Source organism: Ursus americanus, chromosome 1, assembly GCF_024610735.1.
Source record: "Ursus americanus isolate L20-20 chromosome 1, mUrsAme1.1.p, whole genome shotgun sequence".
NCBI lineage: Eukaryota > Metazoa > Chordata > Mammalia > Carnivora > Ursidae > Ursus > Ursus americanus.
In genome coordinates, this window is record NC_142127.1 from 67,221,690 (window position 1) to 67,234,907 (window position 13,218).

Consider the following 13,218-nt stretch of genomic DNA (forward strand, 5'->3'; position numbering starts at 1 on the left):
TTTTTACATCTGGGACAGGAGTTGCCATCACAGCTCATATAGCCCTGTCAGGGGGCTACATCTGGAAGAATATATATATATCTCAGCAGGGGTTTTCTTCCAGAGACAGCTCAAAGCTGTCAGGCAAAAACTGAAGGGAAACACACAAGTGTTCAAGGGACTCAACCAAGCATGTTTCTGGACCATATCCATTTTTGTTATCAAGTGGTGAAGCTTGAGAAACTTCTGTTCCACCATAAGACCTGATCATAAACATTGTATGTTGGAAATCTGACTCAGACACAAATATTTTTTTTTCTTTTACTTCTCCAGCCTTAATATAATACTTAATCTGAAGAAATGAATCATTTTAAATGGATTTATTTGAACATCATTTGCATCCATATGCTAATATTACTTCAGAATATGTTAGAACAAATTAAGATATGTAAATGTCAGGTATTTTTATGTCCATCTGAAAAGAGGGACTATACCTAATTACATTAGAGTCTAATGTATTAAGATAAATAACACATGCTATAAGCCTTTAGCCCAGTCCTTGAAAACAATAGTCACTAATTGTTATATCTTTAAACTGCCCACCTTTTCAGTATTCTGACAGATCTTCATCTATATTACAATCATTTCTCATATTTTTTGCTTCTTTCTTTTCTATTATCTTTCTTTTAAATAAGTTTTGATACATGGGACTTATCCCCAAAATACTAAAACAAGTTCTCTTCGTATAAAAAAAAAATTGATGGGGCACCTGGGTGGCAGAGTCGTTAAGCGTCTCCCTTTGGCTCAGGTCGTGATCCCAGGGTCCTGGGATTGAGCCCTGCATCGGGCTCCCTGCTCAGTGGGGAGCCAGCGTCTCCCTCTCCCTCTGCCCCTGCTTGTGTTCCCTCTCTCTTTCTCTCTGTCAAATAAATAAATAAAATCTTAAAAAAAAAATTGTTCTTAGCCTTTCTCACACTTCTGAGCTAAAGACGTAACATTAGTATGTGGGCATCTTTCAACTACTCACATTTTCTTTTCCTTGTTTCTGTATTACTATAGAGAGTTTATGCCTTCTTTTTTAAACAAAGGAGCCACAAACTTCTTAATCATTCAGGCATACAATCTTGGAGGCATAATCATCATTTATTGCTGACTCATTCCCATCATCCAAATTAATGGTTACATCCAGAAGATCTTGTCTCTGTCATGCCTGTCAACAAGCTATAGATCATAACATATTTGTACCAGTTAGAATGGTCTTAATTTCAAATAATAGAAAAAGCAGCCAAAACTGGCTTAAAAATAAAAATGATTTATTGGATATGTATTTCCAACTTTCAGAAGAAGGGAACATATTAGGGGTAGTTAGATCAATGTTCTTGCTCCATTTCTCTATGATTCTCTCAGCTATTCCTTCTGTTGTAGATTTGTTTGGTTTTGGGTTTTTGTTTGTTTGCTTGTTTGTTTTTGTTTTGTTTTGTTTACTCAAGCTGGCGTCTCCTATAGCGGGAAAATGGTTATAGCAGTTTCCGTGTCAGGTACACAAACCATAATCCTCAGAAGGTGAGAAAACTCAAGTTCTCACAGTGATCACATCAATGTATTGTTCTTCATTCTGATTAGACTAGTTGAAGTCATGTACTTACCTTTGGATAAGTCACTGTGACTAGGTAAGTGTAATGAACTGATGGCTAAGAACTGGGTCCTGTATCCCTCCCATTCAACTTTGATTTTATCAGTGCTTTGCCTATCCTAGACAAAGTTTCAAATCTTTATCCAGGTATGGAAAAATTCCATCCATCTCTACAATACCATACAAATAAATAAAGGTGTCTTGATGCCTGCAAGCCAAAGACCTTCAGGGACACATCTGCAGTCAAAGTTGTGTGTATTTCTTGCTGCAGGAAGATAGCTCACCGCGAAGAACTGTGAGCTGTCTTGGTAAAAGAATATTGGGAAGAAAATATTATAGGAGATGAGATTGTGTCTGGTGAATTTGATAAGATATCAAAACAGTAGGGGTTTGAGTACTGACATAAAACAAGGGAATTTTAGTGATTGGTATCTTAACATTTTTTATCTAGTAATGGAGGAGAATGAAGCTGCTTGTAACTTTCTTAAGTGAAATGCATTCCAGAAAGGCAACTACAAAATCTACATTATTCTATAAATTTTATAAGGATGTGAATCACATTTTACTAATTATCTAAGTCACTCCACAACATATAAAAATTGCTGCATACATAGGAGGTGTTCAATTCATATTTAATGTCTTCATGTTGAAAATTATACTTTGGATCAATCAAGTGACCCTTTGGAATTGTATGTGATTTACTTAAGATTTAACCTGATGATGAAAGTATCTATTATTTATAAAATGTTAATTTTGACACGAAGTATTTTAGGGACTTTATATAAATTATAACATTTAGTCCCCAGATAAAACTAATCTACCTGTTTCATTATTCTCATTGTGTGAATGAGAAAACAAGGCTGAATGAAGTCTAATAATTTACTCAATGTCATGCAAATAGTGTATGACCATGTCTGTATTTTTACACAAGGTACCATTGTTTCTTTAGAAAAATATAAACTTAAATATGGACTTCTGAATTTCCAGAAAGTCTGGTTTTGCAAAAGTTTTAGCAGCAGGACACAGCATATGATTTTCCAACCAACAACATTTGACTTCAGTGTAATGTTGCAAACCATATGCAATTCAAACTATATGTTCTTGATGTGATGGGAAATAGTCTACTAGTCAACATCCAGCTTCTCCACCATTGATGGATCAAAATGGAGACCAAGCCTATTTCATTATAAATGGAAAAATAAAACAAGCAGAACAAATGGGATATTTTCTTCGGTTACCCAATATCATAAGCAACCACATTTTTCCTCACTATAGTCTCAACATTAATCTCTGAAGGTGTTTTATGTTTAGTTTACAGTGCTTATTCCTTTGATTAAATCCATTTTCCTGGAATGCAAATGTCATGCATCAGGGTTGATCGTGCTCTAACTCATGATTTTTTTCATTGATTTTAATTTAGTCTTTGTGAATAAGTTCTCATGACTGCTGAACCCCGTCTGAGCTTTACTGAACAAATACATACAAATGCACCAAAATCTTGGGAAATGGAGGTGTTCCAAAATTTTTGATTTTAAATAAAAGAGTTCAGTTCTCAATGAAGTCATAAAATTACAGAGCCATTTTTGATTTGCCGGAGGTTGAGAATCAGAGGCAAGGAAAGACTGCAGAACTCAGAGATAATGATTACCAACGACTTTTTTTTTCTTGTTACATGTTATTTTTTGTTGGAAGGTAGTGTTGACATATTCATCCTCCCATTTCTTATGACCAACAAATTGACTACAATTAATATGGAAATGTGTAGTTTAAGGGAAAAAAAAGCTGTACGGTACCTCGTAAATCATGGAATGTATAGCCTATAAATAGATAAATTTTACCTCTTTTTTAACTTTTGAGAAACTCCTTTTCATAGTTCAGATTTTCTTTCCACAAACCTAATTTCAGGTACTACTGCTTTAATCTTCAGTGGCTTGGCATGTTATGTCAGAGAATAATAAATGTAAATGTAACATTTAAACTATCAGTAATTCATTCTGTAAGGGTAGTTCAAAAGGAACACCACCTTGAAGCTATTGATTGAGATGAGAATTACAGAAGCATTACATACAACTTTAACTTCTTTGTACTTTAAGAGAAATTTGTATGGGCATAATCATCAAACAGTGTAACTAGATAGGACCTGATTATTTACACTTTAAGTTTTATAATTCACCTGCTTGAAGGAGATTGTTCTGAAATTTTTTTTTTATTCTATCAGGGTTAAAAGTATTTCTTATACTATTCACTCAGTATAATGCAGGTATCTGAAAAAATGGTCTATATTCTGATCTACTTGTCTATTAAGAAATAATCTCATTCATAAGCTTAGCTATCAAAATAATTGAGTTTCCTTTGATGTATATGACAAAAGAGGTAATAATATATGGTTTTAATTAGAACGTTATAAAAATAAGTTTTCTTCATGACATTAACAGCTGTTTATACAAAAAAATAAAACAATGGGGAGCAAGTGTGTTTCATCCATTACTGACAAGGAAAAGGATGTTTATAGAAACATTTTAATCATTTATATTGTTGATGTAGTTTGATGGCACACTGTCTCTCTAAAACATATGTTTTTCATTGTCTGAATCATATTTTTCCATCTCAGCAGGGAATTAACTTGAGCTGATATTACCATAATAACAGAAAGATTTACTGATATTCATTTCTCAATAAACAGATGTTGACTTCTATAGAGGTGAAAGTAGAAAGTACCTGAAAGGTAAATTGCAAGTTATCTCTGCTAATGGCTATAAGATACTAAAGAATTAACATTATCCAAACCTATTCCATTAGAAGAATTCCCACTTTCCCTTTTTTATACATAAAGTAACTCACTCATGCCAAGTTTTTTGGGGGCTATAATTATCATGCTTGTCTAATCTTTAACTCATTGCATTGCATGAAAATGTATGATAAATACATACTGACATCGACAAAGGTTTATTCCCCAAAACTTAGACACAGCCATTTTAAAATTACTGTAAGATGAGAAAATTGCTTTCCTTGAACTCTTTTTCCAATGCTGAATACAAAGTTTATTGTGAAAATGGCACACATCTTGGCATTGCCTGAAATAAAGCTTAGATCCTTTCATCATCAAAAGCAGGAAGTAAAATACACACACACACATACATTTGAACATGCCAGTTCTCACATTAAAACCCTTCAATGGCCTCCACCTTCTTAGAATAAAATCCAAATGCCTTACCATGGTCTATAAGCTTTTGCATGACCTCGACCTATCAACCTCTCCAATATTGCCTTCTTCCTCTGACTCACGTGATGAAGACACTCTGGTCTTCTTTCTGTTATTGGGAAAACCCATGTTTGTTTCTGACTCAGGACCTTTGCACATGTTATTTTCTCTGCTTGGTGTTATACTTCTCTTTTTTGCCTGATTGATTTCTTCTCCTTCTTAATTTAAATTTAAAATTCAGGTCTTCAGAAAAGCAGTCATTGTTCACCCAACAAAAGTTATTTCCATTCATATTGTTCTTCTACTCCATAGCCCTTATCTCAATTTGAGCCGAAGCTTGAAAGATACACATTTTTTTCTGTGTACTTATGTAATTGATGTCATTCTTTCCCTAACATATTTTAATTCTAGTGAGTATAGTTTCATAACTATTTTGCTCACTGTTTTATACCTAGGTCTAAGCCCCATACCTGAAGAGATCAGGTTTTCAAGATATGTTTAGTCAAAATATGTCTGACCTTTGAGACCTTCATTTCTCAAGTGAGAAAAAATGACATTAGTAGTAATTAACTTCATAAAAACATACAGTGAGTGAATGCTGAGAACAGAATTCCTGGGTCTCAACTAACTATTGGTTTTGTTCACTTTATTACATTTATTTGTTGTATTAGGTAATAGAAAAACCATGGTGGGCTTTTGCCAAGGTGGCTAGTGGAGGAGAGGTAAAGGATACAGATGGTGGTAGGGAAGGGTATACATGGCACAATACTAATTTTGGAAGATACCACATATTCAGTAAAGATTTTTTTTTTTTTCAAAACCTATTGCATGAGCAAATTCAGCCTCTGCTTGAATATTTCCAGTGCAAGGGTTTCCATCTTTTGTTTTGTTTTATTTTTTGTGAAGCTGTTCACCACTTTGTGAGAGAGTTTCACCATAATAGAGACTTATTTAATAGCGAGTTAAAATACATGTCATTGTATTTGATCCCGGTTCTGGCCTCTGCAATAAAAGGGCTCTTGATCACATGAGCCATATTGAATGAAATACATTCATCACATACTGAAAACACAATTTTGAGTTTGGTAAATTGATACATGTTAGATGTAATCAGACAGACATTAATGCAGAAACTATTGGAATAAATATATATCTATTTATCAATCTATTTAGCATCTAGGAGGATGAATACTCCCATAAAAAGAGTTTTATAAGAACCTTTTTTATTAGAAGGAATTGAGATGGATCCGTTTAATCAGCAAACAAATAAAGATTTTCAATATCCTATTTATGAGAAAGAGAAATGAAAATGGGATTCCATTATCATAAATCATCAGAGCTAAAAAATACTTTCTTTATATTAGTATAATTTATAAAGTTAAGCTTTATCTGAATAAACTCTATTTACAAAGGACAAACTGATGTGAAGCATAAATATATTTCAAAATTCCTGTATTGTATTTAAGTCCTGAAAGTGGGTAAAACACATATATATTCAACCTCAGAAGCCTGATGGTTACATTTCAATGAAAACGAAATCGATTGTTGATAAGGCTTGCTTTCAGGTGTGCTGTGGAGGAAGAAGATGGGGAAAGATACTGGAAACTTCTTAGAACTGAAACTTAAAATACAAAGAAAAGCCACAACTTAGTAAAGCAGTTTGACTTTGAAGAATTAATTCTACAAAGCTTATTTGAAGCTTGAAAACTGCTTCATAGCTGTTATTTATCATGACACTTTGATGTCACAGAAAATAATTATCTTGCAAATGTTTTATATAATAAGTTATACCTGATGTGTAGTAAAATCTTTCTTGTGAAAGATGAAAAGAAGAGGGAAAAATTAATGCAACCACAGCTGCCCCACAGAAGGATGCAAAGGTGAAGTCAATTTCATGCAGGATTTTCCTAATTGTGCTTTTTAAATCGCTAATAATTTTACGAATTTTTATGCTCCCTAAATCTCTCAGTTATGCAAGAAGGATAAGTGACAATCCTCCACTTTGTGACTAAATTTTCTTTACTTGCTTCTGTGAGGACTTGCTAGAAACATTATAAAACTACATCAATAAATGACTACTATTTTTAAATGTTATATTTTCTTTTAAAATATATTTTTGTCACTTCTATTATGCTTCTTGTCTTTTGCTTTATTTATTTTTCTGATATTAATATACTATTCCAGTTATATTTTGGTTAAAGCATCCTTGAAATATCTTTACCTTATGATTTATTTCTAATTATTCTGTGCTCTTATTATACATATGCCTCTTCTGAATAACTTACAGAAAGAATCTCATAATCCAGACTGATAGTGTTTATTTTTTAATTAAACAGTTATTTTATATCGATTGTGATTACTCTTAAGTGAATTCATTTCTATTTTCCTACTTTTATGCATTTTAAAATTTGCCTTTAAAATACTAATTGTGTTATTTCTCTTATTCCACATATTCCCCTCCACTGTATTGGAATTTACAAAATCAATTTCTATCCTTCCTGGTCACTAGAGTTTTTTTACATTAATTTAACGTATATTTATATTATACATTACACATTATAATGTATATTTAATTTTTGCCTTAATAATACAAAAAACTTAGAAGTTATACTCCCATCTCACCTTTCCTCATTTATATGCAATTTTATTCATACTGATATTTTAACCCCACAGAATAGATATTTTGCCATTTTATACAGTTAAACTTTAACTTTGCACAAACACAAATACACAACTCTTCTTTTCTCACTAGTTCTTTCAATTTAGAACCTTCCGTGATCATTTTGTGTGTGTATATAAATATATATACTCATATAAATATGAAATTCCCTTGATAGTGAATTTTCTCAGTTTTTATCTGAAGATGTTTTCATTTGCTTCCATTTTTGAAAGTTAATTTTTCTGTACTTATATTTTTAGGAGAATTTTTTTCCCTTCAGCTCTTAGACTATATATCCATTATTTTATTGATTTCAATTCTTATTATTGAGAAGTCAGCATAAGATAGTTTCCTTTTAAAGGTAGTTTTCCTTTTATTTCTATTTAAAAATACATCTTGGCTTGTTACTGTTATTCAGGTTTAATATAATACATCTAGTTGTGAATGATTTTGTTGAGTTTTCTGAATCTGAAGATTTGCATCTTTTCTCAACTTGAAAAACATTTAAGTGATTTTCTTATCCAATATTCCTGTGTCAGAATTCTTCGTTTTCTTGTAGAAATCAAATTAGAATTCTTCTTCTACTGTCTTTGTCTTTCAATTTTATGTTTTCTACTTTTCATCCATCTCTACTGCATTTTGTGTAAGTTTATGAAAGCTATCTTGCGCATTAATTCCCTCCTTAGCTGTGTCTTAATTGCACTGTGTTCCATTTTTTATTATATGTGTTTAATTTTTAGTAATTCTTTTTTTTAAATGGTCAATTTTGATCATTTTCTCTTCATTATTTCCTCAATTCCTTGTTTAAGCTTTTCAAATATATTAAACATGCCTCTGTTATAAACTGCGCCTCATAAATGAAATAGCTACTTTACTTTCTTTTTTTGCACTATCTTACTTTCTCTGAGTTTAATTTTTCAGTTTGTAGCTTTTGCTACTTCTCACTCATCATATGTTCTGTAACTTTTTAAAATTGCAATCTCATATGTCTTAAAAATTTATCTGACAGATGTTTGAGACCTCATTTCCAAGATTGTCTTCAGGAGAGGCTTACTGTTTTCTCCTAGCAGAGACTTGGGAAATAACTAATTCACAACCATGATAGATCTCGGGATGGACATAAGTGACATACGGTGACATAAGTACTAAGAATTTCAGCCCCAAACTTCTGCGAGTAAGCGGTTTGGGAAAGTAAATCTCAATAAATACTTATCTACTATCCTTGTCCGTTCCATAGAGAGCCGAAAATAAATCAGGCACATATTCTTCTGTATGGTCAGTTTGTTGTTTTGGTTGTGTTTTGTCTTACGGTTCTTAATGACGTCCACCCACTAAATGTGGGAATACAGTTCAGCCACTAAAACTCAACTGTATGTAGAGATCTTCGATTTAATCTTTGTCTTGACTTCTGTCCAATATGTGCATGGGGCTCATGTAAATCTGGACTCTAGGCAGCCCATGCCAATAACAAACTTCATATTCTCATAATTTCTGGCCTCCTTTTTTTACTTTCTTGCCCAAATTAACTCTTCTCCATCCCTTCACCAAGCTTCACTTGTCCATTGTTACCTATGTTTTAATGATACTTTTAAATACAAACTTCTAACTCTTTTTTTTTTTAAAGATTTTATTTATTTATTCGACAGAGATAGAGACAGCCAGCGAGAGAGGGAACACAAGCAGGGGGAGTGGGAGAGGAAGAAGCAGGCTCATAGCGGAAGAGCCTGACGTGGGGCTCGATCCCAGATCGCCAGGATCATGCCCTGACCCGAAGGCAGATGCTTAACCGCTGTGCCACCCAGGCGCCCCCAAACTTCTAACTCTTTATTTGATCACCTCAACCAGAAATATTTTTGAATTTTTTAGAGTTTTAGCGTTAAAATATTAATATATTTTAATTTGAATTTATAAATATCTATCTTGAATTCAAATGCATATGTGTGTCTAATATATCATTTTTTTCTTTCTCCAAATTTTTATTTAAATTCCAGTTAGTTAACATACAGTGTAATATTTTTTCAGGTGTAGAATTTAGCAATTTATCAATTACATACAACTTAATATTCCCTTTCAGGCAATGGGTTATTGGTGGATAAAAGGACAATTTGTTTTACCCTCCATTGTATTTGTCAAAGCTCTTGTCACTAAATCTTACTCGCTGAGTCAAGAAACTGGCCTTTTATGAATCCATTAGGATTAAAACAGAATTACAGAAAAAATATTAAAATATAATTAAAAGTTTTTCCAGCTCTATTATGAAGTTTGGGAAGTACTTCAATGCTTAAGTCTTAGTATAAGTCATCATCTAGAAATAATTTTATAATGGATATAATGTAACGTGAAACAAATTCAGTAACCAAGTAAGTGGTATTCAGCAGCAAAACAAGAATTAATTGAACTAAGCATGACTGTTTAGAAAAGCAATAATTTGTGACACCAAATGTTCAAAACTTCAAATTATGAATCTTCCGGGGGCCAGCCCAATTTTAGAGTCCTGTCTCATAGGTGCTACCTAATGCAGCTACGATATGAGTGTAGGGTCACAAGAGAAAAAACAACTTCAAAAGAAGTTGTCTTTGCAGCATATTTTGCATATATTTAAATATTTTCATACCATAATCTCCGGCCATATTTTAAATGCAACATTGTAAGTTTGGGTATATGATGATCTTGCTTTCTGTGGGAAGCAATAAAATGCCTTTCTCAGCAGTATTTGAACTTTCAAAAACATAACTTCATCTTATTTTTCAAACTATTTCCTAGCAAATTTTAAGGGTTTTTGAAGAGACAGTGAGGTACAAATTTATCATCTTACAGAGACCATTTAAACAACATAACACATGTCTCTAGCCCTGGACTTCATAGCTATTCAAATTTACTTAGGAAGAAAAAGAATCACTTCTGGAGATTTCCAAATGAAACTATAAAATGTTGCCTTTAACCATATATTTTAATCTATATAAAATGTATTTTCCCTATCTATTTGTCCATATATGTAATTGATTTGATCACTTAAGAGATATTTTATACATGAATAATGGGAGCTAACTGCTAGTGTAAATGGGCTATATAAGCTGTGAATACACTCTCAATGGGTGGGGTAACGTCAGTGTAACTGACATCATATGTTGGCAAAGGCAATATTGTTTAGTAGTGTTTTAACAATTTTTATTGAAGTATAATCGACATATAATGTTGTATTAGTTTCAGATGTACATAATGATTTGATATTTGTATATAGTGGCTTTCTTAATAAATATTTTTAGTTCTGCCTGTGAGCAAATTGTCATAGAAATTGGCACTCTGATTTTTTTCCATGTTTTTATTTCATGCTTGAAAAGTCAGTTAAAATTCCATTGCTACTACATAGTAATAAAGATTTATAAAACTAATTATTTATAGCCATAACTTGTATTTGCTTGTGTCATATTTTCTCTTTAAAGGGGACCAGTATTCTTTTTTTAAAAAAAAAATCCCTTTTCTCTTAAAGATGAGAATGAGGAAATTTCAGTAGCATTCAAATAACTAAATGCAACGTTTGGATGACTGCTTTAAATTTATTATTCCAAACCACATATTTTAGAAATAAGAAAACTGAGCTAATGTTTAAAAAGAATGATTGGTGAATATAGAACTGAAAGCTGTAGACTAGACACTTCTTAAATATGATCACTGTTTTAATCCTTCTTTCTATTATTATATATGGAATCTGATACACAATTGGCTTTAGTTACTTAGTTACCCCAAGTTACATACTTAGGGGTATAAATGAAAGCATAATTCAGACTGAATCATAATACATCTGAGATCACAAAAGTTTGACTCTATCTTTGATCAGAAGCTTCTGATAGGCAATAGGAACAAAAATGGAAACATTAAACAAACAAAAAACTTTTGTGTAAACTTGACTTTAAATATCTTAGCAAATGAAGTAATCTTGTGTATAGAGAATTCCTCCTTTTTTCTCCCTGGAATGAAATATTGCAAAGTTCAAGTGAAAGCTTAAAGCTTCATAAGCACTCTCCATAAGATAAATCTATTGAGAAGCCCCTCAAAAGTGTATCTACCAAGACACTGGGCTTGGACCCCTCCTTTACTTATGCCATGCCAGCCCTCCCCCGCAGGCAAGCTTTCAATCTACGACTGAGCTACTTTGGACACAGCCTTTTTGTTTTTAGTCCATTCAGTTTTTTTGAAGGTTGGACTTAAAAACATCACTATAGTTTTGCCATTCACATCTTCTGCTCTCATTTCTCCTAAATGCATTTTCCTCCCCCCCCCAACATTATGATAATACAAATATTTAAAATTTTATATTGGTTCATTATTCCAACATGAAATAAACTTTGGTTTTATCTGCCCTTCACATTTTCTACAATTTCACTTAAAGGAAATGAGAATAAGTTTTATATCTTAAAACAACATACTTGATAATTCTGCAATAGTTATTAAGCATACTTAAAATTAGATATGCTTAAAAAAATTCCTGTCACTTTTCTGAACCCAATATTTTCCAAACTTTTAAGTAAAGAAATAATAAAAACAGTATTTCCAAATTACATATGTATTTTGAATGAAAATTTTCCTCTGGAGGGAGTCACCAAGGTGTTATTAGCAGTCATCATATTGAAAACGCAAACTAAACCAGCTTATATTTTCTGATAAACTTGTTAGAGAAGGTCTTCAGAGTCTCTGAATGTTTCCAAACTACCCAGCCTGATGTGATTCAGGGTATTCGAAACAAATTCATACTGCCCAAAATTGCAAAGTGATTAAAGCATTCTTATCCATCCCTGTAGTTAGAAAACATGATTTAATACCAGAGTTTAGGGCGCCTGAATGGCTCGGTTGATTAAGCACCTGCGTTCGGGGTCATGATCCCAGGGTCCTGGGATAGAGCCCCACATAGGTAGCCTGCTTCTCTCTGTCCCTCTGCCCCTGCTCCCCACTCATGTTCGCTCTCACTTGCTCTGCGCGTGTTCATTCTCTCTCTCAAATAAATAAAATAAAAAATCTTAAAAAATACTATAGTTTAGTTATATTCCCCAAGACTTTTTCTTTCCAATTGTATCATCTTATTGAAGCATTAATAGCAAAAACGAAAAAGTTTGGATTGATGAAAGGCGAAATCTTCCTAATGTTTGAAAAAAAATTATATTTTTTCCTTCTTAACATCCTGATTGAAAGTTCATAATAAACATGTGAAATAATTTGATAATGATTATCTTATGTTATATGTATTTCATATTATAAAATTATTAAACCATGTCTTTGGGAGATGTCGGGAAGCGCGATCAAACCCTTCAGTCAATATTGCTTTAGAGAACAGCGATTTGAACCCTGAGTGAATAGAGGCATCTCTTCTCTCCTTTGAGTTTGGGAAACTGAATATACACTCAAAAACCTTTAATTACGTTGGATTTATTAGGGTTTTTTTTTTTTTAAGATTTTATTTATTTATTTGACAGAGATAGAGACAGCCAGCGAGAGAGGGAACACAAGCAGGGGGAGTGGGAGAGGAAGAAGCAGGCTCATAGCAGAGGAGCCTGATGTGGGGCTCGATCCCATAATGCCAGGATCACGCCCTGAGCCGAAGGCAGACGCTTAACCGCTGTGCCACCCAGGCGCCCCGGATTTATTAGGTTTTTTTAATACCCAACTTGAAGTGGAGGCACGTAGTACATTTGTGAAAAAGAAACACCAAATATACAGTGTAGAAATCAACTCTAAGCCCTCAGGGGAATT